Below are 21,643 nucleotides of genomic sequence, written 5' to 3'. Positions count from 1 at the left end.
GGGTATGTGAAGGGAGAACCACTTTTTTAACTTGCTAATGTTAAACTTTCTAAAATCTGGTAGGAAAGAAAGAAAACTTTGCTTTAGGATGATAAAATGCCTATGGACGAAGGAATTTGTAAACATTACACGTAAAAAGCGGCGGAAGACGAAATACAATCTATTTCTGGACGCGACTTTTTAACGTTCAGGAGGAACTGAGTGAGCTATCTACAGATACCACGAAAATACACCCTAACCACGCTTGTCTTAAAAATCCTACAACCCACAGAATGAGAAAAAAATCAATTTTTTGTCTTTCACTGTTTCCAAAAAGTAAGTCAAATCCATTGTGAGACTGTAGCGCTACTATTGTTTCAAACACGAACTCAAAACCACCGCGAACAGATATAATTTTTCCTTCATTCCTTTTAAATACAATTAGCCTCCGGGTAAGATTTGCAATAAAGTCTTTATTATCATTGCCTATTTATGCGGGTTAGAAATAGTGTGGCCCTAAGGAATAAAGATAGATAACTAGACTGTCTAGCGTCTTATTTCTGAGGCATCATAAGGTTTTTAGCTTCACCTTATTGTCAACATGCCACCTTTTAAAGGTGTAAAGGTATACCAAGGAAATATCATAAAGCACGGGGGTCATGCGGGTCAACGTCAAGTCTCCACCTGTAGAAACACCGGTGACGCCTTGTTGATGCCCGCCTGCCCTATCCTTGCCCCCCGTCACGATGAGGGGATACCGCGGGACAGTAGCTTATCATCTATCCGAGTTGATGACATTTATAGTAGGCAGGCTCCCGGACACCTATGCTTTGAGCGCTATGAGAACGGATGGTTGGGTCAGGAAGTGATACTGTGAATGCAGAAATGTTCGCGGTGGTTTTGTTTTCGGGGTTCTTGCGTTCTTACTGTAGCGCTACTATTGTTTCAAACGCGAACTCAAAGCACCCGTGAATTTTCAATTTTCTTCCTACCGCGAAATTAAATCCCCGCGAACATTTCTGCATTCACGGTACCCCATTTCCACTGAGACGGAAACCGTTCAGCGACCAAGTATTTTACCATTACTAGTGTTCCAACAAATTCCAATGATAAGAATGTGCATTTTGCATTTTTTGTGTGTTTTTCAAACTATAGCATCGTTGGCCATATGGAATTCTATTAAGTTATGTCATACAATCAAATTTTGGACGATCGACTGTTCTCCATTCTATGCTAAGGGTGTGAGAGAGGAGAGGCTAAAGAAATCATTGCATTGAACAGAGAGAGAATCAGAACAAAAAAAAAATTAACTTCGGTTTGAAATTCGGTTGTATGTGACAAGAAATGTGAAATGTGTAAACATATTGATCTGGTACAACTATACCATAGCAGATGAAAACAGCCGAAATTAGCATTACGGGTTTGTTTCTTTGTTTGTTTGTTTGTTTGTTTGTTTGTCTTGGGGCGTGTGCAAGGTTTCAATGGGTGACGGAAAATAGTGCAACTAGACACTTTCTCAAATTTGAATAAAAGTAATAAAAATAAATGTTGCCATCCCCCTACTGTGTCTCTTTCTAGCTTCATGTTGAATTGAATGATGTAAGTCCATCACCGGTGTACCTTTATATCGATGTTTCCCCCAAAGTCTATTAAATCGCCGTCCCAAAGAGCCGTTTCCCCGATGACAGATATAAACTTCCCGCTTGCTCTCACACGTTCCCAAACCGCCCGCGTGCCCGGCAGCCCAAGATGAATATGTCGCCTGTAATCCTGGGAACATGCGTGGTCACGTACCCAGGGTAATGAAGTTGTGCCGCCGATCCAATATGGAGGAAGGCCCGCTGAACGCATCATGGCGCAAGAAATTGAGCGCGGGGCGAGCAATATGAAACGGCAGTAATAATGTTAGCAAACTGGGCAGTACTCGCTCGATCCGTGACCGAGAAAACGCAAAATGTACGCATAAATATGATATCGAAGTAAGACGGCAGGTCATTTTTCTTCCAAAAGTTTCGTCACGATTTGACAGAATATGAATTTGGTCCCTATTCAAAAAGATAGCGACCTAGCTGCGACCTAAATTAGATTTGTGCAACCTTTGATCTCACGATTGGAATATTCTTCAAAATGCGAAAGTATAAATGGTAAGACAACAAAACATACAAAGCGTAAACTGATTGTTTTCTTATCAAAGAAATCCGTTGACCGTCCTGTCCAATTTTAGGCCAGAGCACTATTGCCGCCGTATGTGAATGGGGGTATCACACACGAATGTGTTCTTCTATCAATTTGATAAAGTTAGTGGTTTGATATCTATTGGATGCAAATGTTTGTCATAGTAAACATTTCAGTTTCTGGGATCGAGATGTTTTTCAACTATTTCTTTCCTTTCAAGAGGTACTCTCCCGACGTACTGTTGCCCTACATTTTACTGTTGCAATACCCTCTTAAAGATAAAAGAAGTGAGGGGCTTTGTGTTGGTAGGTTTTTAAGCTGGACTTTTTTTTTAGGTTCGCTTCGCTGCAAGTGAGACCACTTGTTTGCAAAGCTGCTTGCACTGACATTTGCCAACAGCAAATAAGAAAACACCAAGGCGCAAGGCATGGACTGTTTTCCAAGGGAACGGCTGTTGGAACTCAATGTAACACTTCGCTGCACGTGGCTGCCGTCATAGGTAAGTGTAAATGTCAAGAAACCGTTTTCACACATGCGTAACAAATACGTAATTCTGGAAGAACACTAGACAGACCGCAGTAAGAGCCCAACCATATGCATATTCGTCGCCCGATCGTCGTCCGATCGCAAACTTAAGGAAATTTTTGGGATAGTCGTGCATGTGCCGAACAACTGCATTGCTTAAGGCGGTCTAAAAGATCATTGTCAGTCTGCTTGGAAATTCTACGATATCAAAATCATACGATGGCCTACGACGCATGTTACCACCCTGGAGAGAAACGATGAGAAAGAAGAAATCTCGACGATGTTCACGATAATCAAATGATCAGGAACAAGAATATAATGCGACAATCCACTATGTATTGAGTAACTCTACACTGTACGAACATCAGGTATTTACATATTCTGTCTAGTTTCAACAGCACTACAAACAAAACATGAATAAATCAGGACACCGTGTGGGAATCTAGCAGCTGATCATAGACTAAAAGTCAGCAAACTGTCTGGCGTAGAAGGTAAATAAGTTATTCTTCAGAGGTGGGGTGCTTTGATTCGTAATATTCATAACTTTTAAACTGGCTTCTATCTGGTGATTATACATCGCAGCTAGGTTTAACGTTCCATTCAAGCTTAGTGTTTGACCTAAATTTCTACATTTCGACATGCAGCGTTTTAAGAAAAGCTATCAAATTAATAAATTGTGTATGTAAGTTATTGTAAAAGAAAGGATATTTCTACGAAAATAGTCGACGGTTTTAGGGGAAATGACAACTCTCATATTTCCGTTTAGTAGGAGTCATATTTTCACAAAATAAGTGGATCTAAGTACAGACGCAAACTTGACAAAGAAAGTTAAAATTAGTAAATGTCATAGTGATAATAAAGCTACACAAACCAACGCAGCTTCAGGTTAAAAATAAGATCACTGATACAGTTAACACGCATTGATTATGGTCAAACAATGTGATTTTATATCTTCTACAAATCTTCAGATACAGAACAGAAAGAATGAACAAAAATTGTAGATATCAAATCAGTAAGCCAAAAACTAAAACAAAATCATCAAACCTTTTACTATCGTAGTCCGTTGACAGTCGAGGTGTTTTGAAGAATCACAAGCTCTTCTAAAGGTTGTGCGCTAGGCGTCGCCGTTGAACCGTTTAAACCAAAGCGAGATGTTTTCATAAAACCAGGGATCTGGTGATGACTCAATGGCCCGTAGATTGAACTGGCACAGACTTATCAAATAGCTCGAAACAGTCGCTCACCCTACAGTACCGGTATGAGAAGAAGTGATTGTGTACCGTTCGCAGCTAAAAACTTCGCAACCATAGGTAGAGAGACGCTGAGAACAAGTGTTTGCTTCTACAAGCATGGTCTGGGTTTATATATAGGCAGGAGTGACTTAAACGGAACCGGAACGGGGGACATGCAAACGGTTTCCTTTGTTCTTCACCGCTTAATGTGCCACAACGTTATTTACTTACGTACGTCGCAAAGGTAGTACAATTAGGTCTAAGTTGTGTAATGAATGACTATGTATGTCATAAGTAACAATATTTTTGATGGCCGTTTTTGTCGGAAACATATATGCTAATAGAATATTCTTTGGGGTAGACGGGCCAAGACGATTGTACATATTTGGCGTGTGTATTGGATCAGCTGCCTTTTCTTACCAGGAACAGAGGAAGAACTTCCGAATACGCACGTTAAAAACGTTTTGAATAATCCAGACTTTCTTACGCACCCTGGATATATGACAATAGATTTTAACCACACCCTTTGCTTCAGTTCGTAACAAAATACAGCTTGCAAAGTGGCAGAACATAGTTGCAGTCCTATCTCTTCAACTGGTGGTTCCCAGATAAATGTTCTTATAACACGATGTTTTAAACAATTTCAAAGTAATTTGCAAGTAGACAATTCTTTTAGAAATGGCAGTTGAAACATGTCACCAATTTACGTCAGATGTTGATAAAAACTATGCCAATATAGTCTATGTTACGTCGTGCGCTAACGACAAAGGGAATAGGACATAAAGGTTCTTAAAATAGTTCCCGTCTTGCATGAAATATAGATGAGGGTAATAGAAAATCAAAGCATGTTATAATAAGTGTTATTTTGTCTAGGGTGTGTCGGCTAGACCATGAAGCACTGTTTGAACTACCTGCGCGATATTACGTCAAACCTGTCTCACCTGAATCCAGGCTAAAACGACAAGACGTAACGCAATTCCGTTCAAGGATGGCTGGCAAGTGAGAGATAAAAGAAGGCGTAGAAACAAATTACGGAAGGTTTGCTACAATACTATAGGAAGCGGCTGAATTCAAGCTGGTCCTTCATTTTGCGATACCTACGTATGCCGTCGTACTAAATTTCATGCGGACTCATCACTATGTTCTATGGTTATTCTCTTACCAAAAACATTAAAAGATACAGACAATCCCAACAAACAAGTCGAATACAACAACAACCAAGCAAAATGAACCCTCTTATTTTGAAATAACAAACGTAGTAAAGTATGTTGCAATATATAGTGTAATATATCTATATGGCAATATGACATTCTCGTTATTATATAAAAGAACTATTAGAAACCATTACGCCAGATTTCAGAAAATTTTATATAGAATTATTAAAATCCAAAAGTAAGCTTCGCATCAGATAAATATACATATGAGTCAATATGTTAATATTTTTCGAAACTATTTTTGATACAGCGACGTGGATAACGTTATTATGATATAATCAATAGGAACATAACCTATACACACTCTTAATCAACCAAAAGTAGCTTCCATCATAAATGAAAGACTTGTTACAATATGCGTCACGTCCGGTTTAAGCCATCAACGATGACAAGGACTGAAATGACGCTCGACGTAGTGCTTTAAATATTTATGAAGGATAGTCGACATTGTAAGGGAATTATTAACTGACCCTGTTTTCTCCCAAATGCATCAGTGGTTTAGGCCCATATTCGATATGCTTCATGTGCTATACTTCATACATGTGTTTTCTGTCATAGTACAAGAAATGACCGACTTGTCATGGGAGCTGCCTTGCTTGTATATATGACTTAAAGACCTAAGCATGTTTCAGCTTTATTTGTAACTTTCATCCTGAAGTTGGGCAATGTGTAGACAATTGTATTGCAAACAGAAACGTGACCAACATAGGCCATGGAAGAATACTATATTCCGTTGTCATACAAAGCTATGACTCGGAACCTTATGGAAAGGAGTACGGGCACTTAGAGTATACCGATGTACTTAGACAGGCAGAGATCTAAGAGTAGTTGTTTAAGCCTACGTCTCACCCAATTCTACTCGTTGTGCACATCGACGTGCAATTCTTCAGGTATCTGAGGTCAGGTTAGACTACAAAAATGGTCTTCTAGTTTCACACGTCTTGTCATTATTATTTCACAATTAACACCGCGTGTAGTCCATTTTCTGTGTTAAATCTCTGTAAACCCATTGTGAGAATAGAGTTACGGTATTGAACTGCACTAAAGGATAACAGTATAATGGTTGAGAAATAGCCATTTGAGTACATTAGAAGCTGTAAAAATGATCCTAGGGCATCGTCTTTGCGGTAAGTTGCCCGTGAAAGTTTCCATTCACTGCGCTTTCTCAATTTTCTCTGCGGCTCCTCTTTCTAGGTCAGTTTGCAGATGGAATTTCTTATGTCGTAACTGTATGATCGTCGATCTTGCGTATCCTTAGATTGGATTAACGTCCAGAACATTTCTTTGATCACACCCTCACGCCCATGTTTACTGGTTATACATGTTGCTGCGGTTGATCTGTAGGCGGAAGGGAAAACGCAAACAACTTTAATCTATTTGAGTTCGACCTTATTGTAGCTATTGAACCTAAAGGCTTGACGGGTAATACCATTACTACTACTTTCGCTAATGTCTTATGCAGTCTTTTTGCAGTGCCACTAAGTATTTTCCCCGAAGTACTAGCATGCCAAGTACAGTAACGGTTAGAAATGAATTTACGAAATGTTGTCTAAAAGATAGAGTAATGCTCAATGTAAGATTCAAGTTACATGTTTTTATCAATAAGACAACCATGTACATGTAGTGAATCTATTTTTGATGCTTGTGAACAATACGGTTTCTTTCCTCACAGAATGGTTTCATGGGAAAGTTCGTAATTAGCGTTGTTACTTAAATTTGATTCACTAGATCTTCAAGATCATCGATTTCTCTAGAAATTAATCTACACACCATTACAAGAGGACATTTCATTCAACAGCGCTTACACATGAAAACAAGAGAAGAATGTTCTTATAAAACCTAAAATACACGTACTCCCCGCAATGTATTTTAGTCAGCGAACCAAATCCGTTACAACCTAAGCAAAAGTTCATTCCGAACGCATCACTGACGAAACTCGTAAAAACCTTGCGAAATGACAAATGTGACCGCCTGAAGCAAACACACCCACGGCCGTTACACCCCATTCTTATAAAAAAATTGCCCTAGCCGTTCATACAGCAACCAATACGTTCACATACACAGATAATTTTTCCCCATGATTGTTTGACATGTACAGATTGAAGATACCAGAAAAACTGACGTTGATAAAGAGGTTTTGGCAGTCCGCTGCAAAAGAGATTTGTGGCTTCGTATCGACAATTTTGCTCTGCGTTTTGACGCGATATGGAAATGTCAAAACACATAGATCCTAAAGTATCTTTTTGTTTTTCTATCTTTACATGAAATCAAGAAAACCATTTATTCTAACATCTAGCATATCTATATACATTTTTCGAAGATAACGGAAGAAGGGAAAGGTCGGGAAGGCGGAAGTTTGAGAGATAATAATGTCATTTTGTATATTAGCGAAAAGGCCCAAACAGTATCACGGCAATCTCTTAGCCATTTTGATTGATAGAATTCTAAAGAATCACACGCAGTTTACTTTTCTTCCAAATACATCAGAAAGTGATAGAATAACTCCGGAATTCTGACATCTGACCGAATGTTGCTTTGTACTGGGAAGTACTGGGAAGGGCTCAATAGAGGTATCATGGTTCCTAGTTTCCAACGGCTAAAGATAAACATACACTGAGAGACTTTGGTATGGATATAGCCATTTGCAGTTGCTGTACTGACGTGGCTTAGAAGTTACCTGACTAAATTGCCCTTCGACTGCTCATGATCTTAGATAGAAGCAAATAAGGGGTTCTATAGGGCCATCGACAGTGAGTTTGTGTTAAACAGACTAAAAGTCGCGGCATCCACTGCAAAAATTGTCCATAAAAAAGCGCAAATGAATACAAAGAATGCTGGCGATATGTTTGCAGTGTTTTATCATTGATTGTGAAGATAAACAATGGAATTGCAGTATTCACTTGATAGTCGGGCAGACCTGGATGTCTCTCATAGCCGACATGTAAATAAATAGATGGATGAATAAAAACAAATTGAGAATGGACTCCAAGTAGATAAAAGTGCTGATGTTCTATTATCAAGCTTTGTTCATCAATATATAACACCTAAAAGTGCACCCAGACTGCGAGTCATGCAGAACTTTTACGACTGGTAGAAAACAGACGTATAAACTCACATTCCGAGTTGTAGTATCCTATAAAATCCATGCCATTACGTGCCGGGTCTTGGGGAAACTATGATTATTGCTGCCCGGCACCAGCGCACACCATATTGACCCTCTCCTTGCACTTGGTTCCAAAAGGTGACGCTTCCTTGATGCAAGGATGAAGCGAAGTCACGAAGCTTCATCAATCTTCGTAGCGAACGGATTGATCTTGGGCGTAGTTAAACTCTTGCTGAAGACTAGATGCTCACCTTTTTACAGCGTAGTAAAATGCACTGTTGGAGCGGTTGTGGTCATTCCAGAGAAAGAATTGGACAGCTAGATGAATTCTTACGCGCAACTACCTCGTTGATATTGGTAAGTTATGTTTCTGACCGAAGCCGTTTGGGTTGCATGAATGAATGGCTATCCCACAGGTTTTCAGGATTACTTTGTATAAAGTGCGTACAGCAGGCGTGAAAAGACAAACTGGAATTTACTTGCGGTGACTCTTTGCTTTGTGTTGTCTTCAATCTCTTAACACGTCTCAACAAACAAAACGTTTGACCGTCTAGAATTTATTCTTTTGATGTCTTATTTTCATTTCTACGGGTATGGCGCTAAGGAATTAACTTAAGACATAGGACAACAGACATTCAAAATAGAACATTCACAAGTGTAACAGCTGGCCCACTCCAGACCATTGAAAGATTACGGAAGTATGTTTACAACATAAAGACCCATACAACAGAAAGAAGAAAAGGCAAAAGAAAAAAACAAATTTAATGATTTTTACCAATGTTTTTCAGCCTTTGATATAATGACGGAGATGTCCTGAACATGTATTGATCTACGCAATTTCAATATAGATTGTACAATAGTGGTGTTTATAGCTATAGGTCTCATCAAAAAGCAAAAATTGACATATACATTTCAGCACTCTCTTTAGATTGGGCCACAATCGTGTCCCTACTTGTATACCCATTAAGTGCATCGTTTTATCGACATCTTGCACCGGCGGAAACTTTGGACAAGCTTGGGGATCCGTCATGACGTACTTGGTTAAGATGTTTGACGTTTGAGATCTTAGGCTTCCGTATGTCGCTGCCTACCTACTTAGTACGTGCAAAGGCCAGAAACTGAGCCCTTGTTTTCATAGTGGATCCTCCAAGAAGTCCTGTCCCTGCCTTAGCCTCTGCTTTCCGTATGTCGCTATGATTTGAAAATAAAGCAAAAGCCACGAAAGGAAAAATAGTATATTACAAGACTATGCCTTTAGTTTCATTTATATTCTCTTATTTACTTAGAATTAAAAAGATAGAAAATAATGTTAACAAATTCTAATTCAACCAAAAAATATCATTTGTATGCCAAAATCATTTTACGGCAGCGGATACCATCATTATAGCTTACCATGCCCTTAAGTTAATACTTTTAAGTTCTGACTTGATGGAAAAACCTAGTCCCAACCTATTAACCAAAATATAAACTATATGCTTGTATCCATTTTGACCTGGCCTAAAGACATTGTTGTGTAAATTTGACCTCGCTAATCATGACGTTCTGTTGTGAGAGAGAGTGGATGATCCAATCTAACATTGCCACGCATCAGCTACTGATAGAACAGTGTCTGTCTAATGCAAACCAATCAATGCCAGCGATGGAATCATCTAAAAGCCAGTTTACTACACGAGAGGAGCAATTGCCTGAGAGTGGGGAAGTGTAGAGTGCCTAGATGCATCTAACGGTCGACTGAGCTACCCTAATCGAACAGAGAGGTTTCGGGCCACCTGGCCTGGTTCCCTTTACAAGGATTGCGTCGCCCTTCATCGAGCCCTATTTGGAATGATTCATTTTTATTAAAGTAAACGTTACGTGCAGGTTCTATAAACAGCATTGGATGTAGACATTGCCATCGGTTTGTTACTGTAACAATCTTGATCCGAAGTTCATTCATGCTAATTTTGCATCTAGATAAGAGTCTGTTTTGATAAAATCTAGAGTTTGAAGATCGCACGCCTCCGTGAAGTATTAAGAGTTTTCTCTATGGATTGTTTAATTGTAGTTTATGAGGGTGTTAAAGTTCTGATTAACATTACATGTGTTCATGGTCACTGCCTGTCACTCTACTGTGAACGTGGCTAGCGGAAAACATATAACTGTGCAAAAAAACTGACAGACTGACAGACCAAAAACGATGATATCACTTCTCCCGTGAATTAGTAGCCTCTTCCGATGACCCCATGACCTGGAATGTCTGTGAAGGACTAGTCCTACCATCCTGTGGGGAAACATTTTGAACTCCAAGTAGATCTTAACATTCAACCAGCTGTATTCGTTTTACACCATCTTCCCGCTCCCATCCTGTCACTCTAAAATAATGAAATACTTACGGACACATACGGGAGTTTCTAATTGTCTTAATTTCAAAAGCAAACAGATTGGAAATGTAGCCTGAACATGTTCTCATTGATAAAATATGCAAACAATAGCCATGCGAATCATATCATCATGCTTTTAACGTTATAATTCAATGTGAATCGCAAATATCTTAAATGACGTTATTTTGCCGATAAAAGTTCAAAGCCGAGTATGATTTATTTCAATTTCAGTTTTAAAGTTGAATTTTATGAAACTCTAGGTTATATTTTCTTTGCTTTATAAACTGTTAGAAAACGTATTGTTGTTGTTACTGATGCTTTTGATTTACAGTACGCTTATATAAAGTCAGTTTATGCTATTTAGTTGGTGACATTGTCAAGATCGATACCTTGACCTTGTCTAACTCATGCAAAAGGCCTTTGACACAAGATCATTGATGCTTTGGTAACCGGGGGGAAGTAATATGCCAAACCCGTTATCTCTTAATGGTTATCGTACTCCCCTTAAGGCCGAGATTCTTCAAAAGCGGCACCTGGTCTTCAACTCATCGATTACTATCTGACTCGCTGTCTTTACACTTGACCGCAGTAAAAGGTTAGATATTGATAATTGGTATCTTTGGCTGCTCGTGTACATACGTATATGTATAACAGATTTTGCTCACATTCCATCCAAGTTCTTTATTTCTATTTACATTACTGAAGGGTACTGATAGCATTAGCGAGAAGGAAGTTCTATGCGTATTGTATGTGCACTATAAGCCATCGTCGTAGCTGTAGCGCCCCTTGCGATTTCAAGATATAAATGCAGGTGATTGATCCTGACTGACACTAGTAGATCATTCAGTGACGGATATGGATAGAATTGATTCAGTAGTTCTCGCAACGTTTTTTTTCCTGATTGCAAAGAATATAAGAGTCATTTAGTATTATTTGAATTACCTTAAGGAATACATTTTGTTTGAAGTCTGGACTTCAAAAAAAAGAAATTGAAACTGGAAAACATATGGTGTATGTAGTAAGCAAGCAAAAATCTAGATAAAATGAAATCCAACATTTCTAACAAAAACAAGATCCAAGCTGCCAAACCCCGGTGTTGAAATAATGTACTTACGGCACAGAAACATATGGATCTTACAAGTACACCAATTTACCAGATGCGGAACCCACACCAAGTTACTGTGAATGGCACAGAATATAAAGTGGACACCGCACGCAACCTTACAGACAATCTATGGGCGTCTACCCCGGCTATCACACAAACTTTCCCACAGATGTGTTGAATTTATAAGCCGACGCCACTGAAGCACGAAGATGTTAATCTTATATACCCCCAATAGCCCGTGGAAGGCAAAATGATGCGTACTGCAGAAATACAACTTTCTAGGGCATATTGGCTCATGATACGGAGATTAAAATATTTTCTATTAATCTTTAAAAAGAAAAACAAATTTGGTGAACTATCCAACGACAAATGATTAAAATATAAGAAATGATGAAATAATAGTAACATAATAAGCTAAAAAAATCGGATGAAAAAATACGACAGTTATAATACTAATACAAGAAATTTAACTTTTCATTGAAGTTAAGGACTAAGACAAAATCATGTAATATCTTTTAAGATGTCATTTTTTGTTCTTGATTTGATAGTTGCATGATGATGCATGAAAACCTGACTGACTGATATCAATCACATAGGAAAAATAGACATGTTGTATTGTTTTTTTTTGATCTGCCTATCAAAACTAAATCTAATGTCATTCGATGTTGTATTTCCAAATAAAACGTACGCAGCAATTCTAGCCCCTTACTATATTCTTCGTTTATTTTCATTGCAATGTAGCCTACAAGTATATGCTTAGCTGTGACTTGTACGCTAATTCAGAGGAACACATTCACAATCTACACAAACAAGAAGTGTAAAATACAGCCTCAAAACTGAATCCATCCTTAGTCGATTTTGTATGTACAAATAAAACGTACGCAAGAATACCAACACCTTTCACACTCTATTCGTCGTTTATTAGCATTGCAATATAGCCTACAAGTATATACTTAGTTGTGACTTATAAGCTAATTCAGATCAACAAACTCACAGTATATATAACCCAGAAGCGTAAAATCCCATCTCCTGTTACTAGTAGATCAGAGCAAGTGTTCTCTTTGGAGACATTGCCATATCCTGTTGGACTCGCGATAAAACCAATGCGTCTGGCAAGAAAATGTCATCATACACCATCAGTAATTGCTATGTTTGATCGACATTTCCGCTAGCACATTTGGGGAAGCACATTTACACCACGGTTGATGTTTATCTATACCTTAAGTATGGCTGGACAGAATGTTGGATTTTTTCCTGTCTTCGATTTATATCATAACAACTTCTCTTGCTTTCTTGAAGTTATTACAGTTATTGATCTGTATCATCTGTCTGGTGCTGTGTGGAAGTGAGATTTTATGACGAAGAATCTCTTTGACACTGAAGACATACGCTATAAATCTTAAAGGAATGGTAGATATCTTCCACCGCAATGATATGTCATGATAGATAACGCAAGTAGTACAGTTCGATCTGGTTGGTCCTTGTGAAAATTGGGGTCATGATTTCCAATAGTCTCCAAACGTACAAGTGACGCGCAGTCGTTTTCTAGGTGTTTTAACAGATGAAAGAATGATGTGGAGAAAATACATTGTACTAAAAAAGAACATTCCAAGGATTTTGAAAATCATCCAAAAGAAGGAAATCTGATAGTACCAAAACGTGTTATTACTCTTACTACAGCGTTGTTTATCGCTACTCGGCGTACGGTTACATTGTAATATTGTGTGGTTGAGTTGGTACTCTACGTCAATTTGTACTTTAGAAACCCTACGTTAGAATAGCATCAAAAGTTTCTATACTGATGCAATTCTTAAAAAGTTAAAGGCACTGACAACATTTGACATTCATATACCACAAACTAGCCTGTTAATATCAAGATAATTCATAGATATCCCTGCACTCCAAATAATTGCTATTATACGTTTCAATTCAACACAGATATACACTGCCAAGCTAGAAAAAGGCAGGACAAGGCAATAATTTGATAAGTCAAAAATTAAAGAATAAGTAGACCAACGACAGTTACAAAATATGTACATGATTGTACAGGGGCGACTTGACATAAGAAATTGTTGTCCCTTGTCATATTTTGAGCTAAATGTTCCGTAGCGTTATGGTTAATCTAATTTGATATCGTTGAGCTTGCCTAGACCTGTGGCTCTATTGCAATTTTGATAGGGCTAGAAAAAACGTCCTTTTATCGTATAGAAATTAATGCGCTCAATGTGTTAAAGGCATATTTCTATAAGACGCTAAAGCTAGAAAAACTGGTATGTAATATTGACTTTCACTAAACGTGTTTAAATAATCTTACAGTTACCATCTCCAGAGCTCCTATATATCTCATGGTAACGAGATACGGTGGCAGGTTTATCATCATCATCAATAATACATATGTACTTTGTCAATGTGACATGACTTATCCTTTTCCATGGCTATGCGCAACCCAAGCAAATGTTGTGCTCTAATTTGTCAAACCATATTTTGAGTTCGGTCGCGAAAAGTATAGGGAACTATTGAGAAATATCGTTTGATCTCTTTGAGATTAATATAATCTCAAAAGATAACTCTCACTCACAAGATATAGAGTGAGAGTTATCTATTCGAGAAACTGTTAAGGGATGAACCATATCACTGATAGGAATTACAGCATTATATGCTTACAATAGTGATCAAGTAAGTGATTGTGTCTGTTCATTGAAAAAGCAATGCCTCACACAATAGGTCATACCCATAAATTAAAGGATATAAACTCTCTAAGACTAGAGATATCGCACTGACCCCCTTCATATGTTTATACCAAACGGATAAATGTCGAATGACGCAAATGGACCGTATCTGTTACTCCCCCGCCCTCTTCCGCCACAATTCCACACCCGATCGAACGCCCGAGCAAAAAGGGCAGGCACGCTTGCGAGGGCGTTTTTCCAATATCGCAGACTCGACACCAGGGATTGTGATTGATAATTTTTCATTTCCCCAAATACTGTGGCATGAAATGGACGACATGCTACTCACGTGTGCATGACTGCCCCGTACACACGCGCAATTAAGCAAGGGGGAAGAGACATATTAAACCGTCATGGTACTGGCCCTCACTGGATACCAGCTTATACTGGTCTAGAGTCAAGAGGGGTAAGATGAGGAAAGATCCGAGGTAGATTATCAAAGTCGCTAGCATAGAACAACGATTAGCGTACGTGGAATATAAGTGTGCGGTGCTAGGATTATGGCATAATTCATCTAGCCGTTTTGTACAGCAGAATTATATCATTGGAGTTACAATCTTTTTTTTTAGAGAAATAGACATGAGGTATTATGTTGATATTTTCCCATGGGGTATTCTCAATTATCAACGCTTTACGCTTCGGATCTGTTCTGAGGAATCAAACCCCTGAATTCTATTTTCTTCTTTCTTTTGGACTATGCTTATGTAGTATTCAGGTAGGTTATTTGAAAGACATCACACAGAAAAAAACGCGGTCCCGTCAAGACTAACCTCTATACCGAATGTCAAGACAATCCACCGAGGTTTTTTTTGTTCATCGTGTTAAAACAGAGGAAAAGCACGCACACGAACAAAACATACCCTCCATTTTTTCAACTGGCAAAACAACGTGACATAGGAAAAGTTGAAAACCAGGTACATTTTATGATTATATTTTGCTGATACATTTTATGAAAAACTGTTTTATACTCGTAAACTTTTCAAAACAGGTTTGAAAACGATTAGGGAATCACATTTGAATCCTTTTGTATGTCCTACAAGTACATACATCATTTTTACATCTTCTCCTGATATGTTTGCTTAAATCTTTTGAGTTAAGATCGTATCTTTCCTATAACATCGCTGTTTACGTCTCTTGACGTCAATTAAGGAGGCGCCTGTGATATTAGTGAACGTGTTGAGGACGTCATTCGTGAGCTGCCAAAATGGAAACGATTCTGACTAGCTTTTCCATCTACTTAGGGTTTCCAAAGATCCTGATAAAAGCGCTGCAGTCACAATAAGCTACTAATAAGCTACTAATGGGAATATAGATACGCAAGTAAAGTCAAGGGCGCAAAATATAGGTTTGTAAAGCTTGAGTACCATTTGCCGCTTTCCATATGATATCTGTATCACAACTTTCGTTTATTATTATCTGAGAGAGGAGGGTCAAATTCATTTTTTTGGTCTATCTGATCTGTTGATTCTGATGTGGACTTTTGATACTATCTAGGAAGCTATTTACAACGCCTTTGTAGTCGAAACGCATTGTAAACCTACCAAAGGCATTTGAATTATATTCTTTATTATAAATGATATAGTATGATCCCCACCCCACGATGCTTGCTATTTTTGTTCTACTTAAATTTGCAGACGTTGATTGATTACACAAATATGCATCGGCTAATCACATCAGTCCCAAGCTGTGTATGCAAATTCTGACGTTATCAAAAAGAAATAAACAAATTCAGCTTAAAGCGTCCCTTCAAAACTAGGGATTGAGGAATCAATTTAGAACATATTCTATATGCCATCCAAAATGCGATAGGAAAATAGAGATAAAGATATTGCGAAAAGGTAAAAGCAGGAATAATCTAGATTTCTTTAATGCAAAGTCTTTTTAAATTAAACCACTTTCAAACTCAAGGCAAATATTTCATTATCTCGCAGCACTGTACAACTTAACTACTTGTCAGATTTGTTGTGCTATCTCTTTAACAGCCAAGCTTTAGTTGATATCTCTCGACTACCGTAACCTAATCCAGTTTCAAGAAAACACACTTGATCGTAATACGATCTAAAGACGAATAATCTCTCTGCTAGAAAATGGGTTGTAGAAGGGTTGTCCTTCCTAAAGTAAGGCGTATCAATTATAATGACCGATCGGTAGAGGAAAGATTACACCATAGCTCAGAGAGCGGAGAAGATTAGATTTTGCCTGCTGCCAGGAAAATCAATGATCCGAACATCTTTCCACCAACAATATCGGATGCCCCCTGACACCTACTGGTCCGACAGGTAAATCCGTAAGCTTCAGCTGATCCGGTTTTAATTTCGTCTGCAGGCGGAGAACATTATTGTAGAGTGTATTGAAACCGGAGAAAATCCGTCAATGACAAATCTTTATATTCGTTTGTCTCAATTTAAGAGTTGACGAATGTTGACGTCGTCTTGGTCTATATCTTCTTTGCTATTCCTGCCGTATCGTCAAATTCATCATTGACATACATGTAGGTCTAGATCTTTGAGATAGATGTTGCAACGTTTAGCGTCTCTGGTTGCTTGTACAATTTATTGTAACGTCATAGACACTCACAGAAGCCTTACGTGGGGTGCTTCGAAGTCCACCATGTTTACGATTTTCTTCTTTTTAAGAATCTTGCGTCAAGACTGTTCTAGTGTAAAAAAATAATTTTACATGACCTACATGTTTGGCTTGAATAGATAACATGGCTATGTGTGGGTGGATTATTTCCATTGTCTTTCCGATAGAATTTTGAATGTTTGGAAGGTTCTGAATGCAATATTTTGCTCAGCAAGCCATATGTCTACTGCTTTGCATGAATTAATCTATTTTACACATCAGACCTTAGAAATGTTTGGTATTGAGTTCCAAGATTGGGTCCTCAACGGATCCTACAGATTGTACATGTATCTACAATCATTTCTATACAAGAAATATGTAACAAATAGCTGTCATATATATAAATGTTTATATTTCGCAGAAATATGAATCGTTAAGTGCGACGTAGGCAAGATTTGGTTCCACAACATATACATAATACTGTGCTACATCATACATCACACTCAACTTTTCATTTCTATAGATACAAGATATGGTATACAAATCATAAGTGATATATACAATTATTCGCGCCGTTGCCTCATTAGTAAGTAATCCTATAATGTATTAAACACATTTGATCCCTTGCAGCTACTTTGTCGGGCGATGTTGTTCATGTCCTGACTTGTTATTGCTGCTTGTGAGGTATTTGATGTATGATTGGCCGCAATGCAATATTAACGTGCTTCAATTTATCAGTTTTGAGAGATCACTTTTGACACTTGCTTATCTTCCCATGCTAGGGCGGCAATACGTCAACATGGGAGACATTTAAATCAAGCCGACAGAAGCACAACAGAGCGCCTAATTGTAATAAGAAAAATGGGTTAAAATGTTATCTTATGATATGTTGTTATTCATTTCATTGATATCTTTTTGCTGCCTTTGCCTGTTCTTTCCGTAATGTTCGAGAATAATATTGTCCTTGATATGACGTCAGTAATTACAATCATTGTTATAGATATGATAGAACATGAATTCATTGATAGCAATCATTATTACCCTCTTCGTGCAAAAACACCACCTCAGCGAGGAAGTAATGGCTAGTTAAAGAACTTTTCTTCTTTCTCCTGATCTTAGTATTTTAGTACTTACTTGTAGCCAAATAATTTCAAGACAACCTTCGAAGATGTTATCATATCGCTTACACTCTGGTATCTATTATGTCCTTACGGTTGTAGATAGGGCGTTAGATTTAACTAAATGGTGTGAAATCATTACGTACCTGCTCTGATTTGTCCCAAAGCTGACGACGGTCACTTCGTTGGAGTTCGCGCGGCAGATCAACTGCAAACGATTCCAAATTTCTATCACAGAAAAGTAGTGAGAAGATGAGGTGGTAGCAATCCTGAAGCACCCTCCAACACGGATTGCAGCTCCAATAACCTCTATAACAATCTTCCCCCTCCGCCTTTAACAAGCAGCCAATCAGAAGACGTTACTCTGCTGCAGTTTGGTTGAGGATTCTATCAACGTTATTCTTGGTGGAGGGGCGGTGCCGGCTTTGGTAATTGCTGTTACGTATGTTCCAAAGATATGGTGGGCCATGAATGTTAATGTCATATTGTAGAAACATTTCATCCTATTTGTACTCATTCAAATGTATGTTGTGTTGTTGGTAAGACATAAAGCCGTTTACACGCCCAATGCGTTTTTTATTAGGTCAACCGCGTATTTCTTTTTTTATTGAAAAGCAAAAATGAAGATAAAAAGAATGGTTTCACATCTTTCATTTGTTTGTTTATCTGTTACTGATTTTTAAACGATTTTGAATTGTACGTTTGAGGATCTTGAAAAATGTTTCATTGGAAGCTAGTACTTCTAGCTATATTCATGTTTCCCTTTTTAGTTAGAATGCGCATCGGATGAGTTCAAGGGACTTTACTCTTACCGTGAAGCTAAATTATCACTGAATGTTCTGTTATAAAATATAGAAAAAAATTTACCCCCATACACTAATTATGAATAGCTATGGGAAATGAATGACAGACTCATGAAAGACAATGATATCCCCAGTAGTTTTGTTTCGCAATTAGTGGTTGGTCCTCCGAGCTTTCTAAATGCTTCTATGGTTGGTTAGTGACCTGACCCAATGCGGCGTTCTATCCATCGACGTAATTTATCTTTGAGTCACTCGGGAATCGGGACAAAAATGTAATTTACGCAATCTCTTCACAAACACATTGTGCCCCTGTCCTGCTAAAGAACCATCACAACGTATTCCCTACAGTAAAATTGTATGCAAAGCTCCCATCATTACGGAGGCGAAGACAAAAACTTAGGAGATAACATGTAATAGAAAAGATATGATATTCCGCTGGTAGCTGAGAAGTATCCCTACTCTGGTTACCGTCTATTCTATACCTGTCCCGCGAGGAAAGTTAGCTGCGAGAAACGGAATTGAGGTTTCCTACAGTAATTGAATTGTTTATTCCGCAGCTTTCCGGGGTCATAAGGCCGGCGCGTTAGGCCTTATAGGCTCTTAATATTGATGATCTGGGATGTGGTAGGTCTCCACTAAATGTTCCCTCAAGTTATTGCAACATCGGAAGACATAGATTAACGTCTGCAAAAACACAGCGCTGCGCTGCAAGGTTTATGTAACAGATAAATAGTCCTAGAATCTGGGAATGTATGCATAGTCACAACACAGAAATACCTTCTGGTTGTAGCTTTAGATTAATCATCGGTATGATTCTTGTAGGTAGGATGGATTAAAATACAGACTAGATGGACTACAGCTTGCAGTACAATACGACCCCGTGATCATTTATTATGTACTTGTGACATATTGCAGCCTAGCAATATTACACTTGGGATTTGCCAGATTATGCAATTGTGACAGTAATACAGTCCTCCATTTTTTATTTTTGTGTTTTAAAGTGACGATGATTATTTTGATCCAAGCGATACATCATGTAATATATCTGATTCTGAATACGGCTATTGTGTATTTTAATTCTTTAAGAAAGTTGAACTGCTGTTCACGCACAACTTTATTTATACGCATTTTAAAATGTTGTACCAAAGAGGTTAGATAGAGACTCTATTTTACCTCCCTGATTGTACAACATCACTTTAAATTATATTGATCACATTCTTTTATTCTTTACTTTATTGATGCCGCTTTACCTGTATAAGTTCTCGTTTTAGATAGTTATCCGTTACAAGACCATCGCTTACATCTTGTTTTGAAGTATTCAATGCGGCTATCTTTCATGTTCTTATAGAAGACAGATTGCAGCCCTGGGATTGTTACAGTTTTCCCTCATAATTATCATCAACGGCCTGTCCGGACCAGCCGTTAGGACCTCTTGTTAATGGTAGCTAGAGGCCATACGTATACTCTTCTACCTTGACCTCTGTTGAGGTGAAGTCAAGAAAAGAATTTGAGCTGCAGGTTGCAACATTTACCTTGGCTCTACCCGTACTTGCACTACATACTTCTTTGCTCTAGGATGGATGGATGTTGTCTTCGTTTAGAATTGGGGACACACGGTGTCGTCATATCGCCTGTTTGGAAAGTGAGTAAGGTTTTTACCAAGTCGTCACGGCTTGGAACGATGTTTCCGCCTGTCACTATCATTGTCATTGTCACCCTTCCAACAAACGATGCGTCCATGACGAAGAAAAGTCTTGATCCCCCTTTAGAACAAGAGATAACAGAGGGCATAACACATGTCTCTTTTTCTAATCCATATATCTTTTTTTCTTTACATCTGTCAATTTAGAAAGTACATACGTCAAATCTCACGGAATCTCGTGGAATCTCGCATACACTCGTAAAATCTCGCAGACTCCCGTTAATTGAGATATTTCGAGATGAATCGAATGAAAAGACTAACATTGTTGAAGCATCGTTTGTTCCAGATAGGCGTTCGGTTTGACCGGAACCACTTACAAACATGTTTGATATTGGGGAACATGTTTGATATCTGGGAATAAACGCTTAGTCACGTTTAGGGCGGCATTCTGTTGACTGCAGCGCCACCTAGCAATGGAAAGTAGAACTGGAATATAAGTCTTTGTCGAACGTAAACTACGCACAAAAAGTTCGGAAACTTAACTTTGGTTGATCATATCTCCGTTGTATTTTTACCGATTTTAATGCATTGTATATCATCATAAAGCTTATGTAATTCTCTTTTCTATGATACCAAACGTATTGTGATTGAAAACCCACGGAACAAGTACCAGGACTATTAACGTGAGTGGGTCACAGAGAAAAAGTGCCCCAAATTCCCTTTTGGTGTCATACGCGCGCTGTGACATCCTATCGGTATGGGCGCGGATGATGATTCAATATATTGTTTCCCCGGGTTCTAAGGTTATCCCTAGAACACAGACCATCTAAGGTTATTTCTAGCACACAGAACATCCAAGGTTATTTTTAGCACATCGATCCAATTGTTTACACCACAGCATTTGGTGGTGTCAGCGTCATGGTATGCGGAGGCATTACCTCCAGGGGAAAGACAAGACTTGTCATTGTACCAGGAACCCTCAATGCAGAAAGATATCGTGCTTGATCCGGTGGCCATCCCTTTCCTCCATAACATGGGGCCGACTGCCTTGCTGCAAGATGATAACGCCCGCCCACACCGGGGAGGGGTAATC

At 38.4% G+C, this 21,643-nt stretch overlaps 1 protein-coding gene across 5 annotated transcripts in view; it reads right to left on the bottom strand.

Moving 5' to 3' along the window:
* Positions 1-18,418, bottom strand: part of LOC136448267 (choline O-acetyltransferase-like) — a 65,030-nt gene extending 46,612 nt beyond the window's left edge. For 4 of the 5 annotated variants that reach the window (XM_066447596.1, XM_066447598.1, XM_066447599.1 and 1 more), the window contains exon 1: positions 18,252-18,418. The gene's annotated coding sequence lies outside the window, so the exon portion shown is untranslated. Of the gene's footprint in view, positions 1-3,723; positions 3,913-18,251 lie in introns of those variants that run through there. The other variant, XM_066447597.1, reaches the window with a different exon arrangement.
* Between the last annotated feature and the right edge of the window lie 3,225 nt (positions 18,419-21,643).

Source organism: Branchiostoma lanceolatum, chromosome 14, assembly GCF_035083965.1.
Source record: "Branchiostoma lanceolatum isolate klBraLanc5 chromosome 14, klBraLanc5.hap2, whole genome shotgun sequence".
NCBI lineage: Eukaryota > Metazoa > Chordata > Leptocardii > Amphioxiformes > Branchiostomatidae > Branchiostoma > Branchiostoma lanceolatum.
The sequence above is the reverse complement of the archived record's forward strand: the minus strand, read 5'-3'. Positions and strand labels throughout refer to the sequence as shown.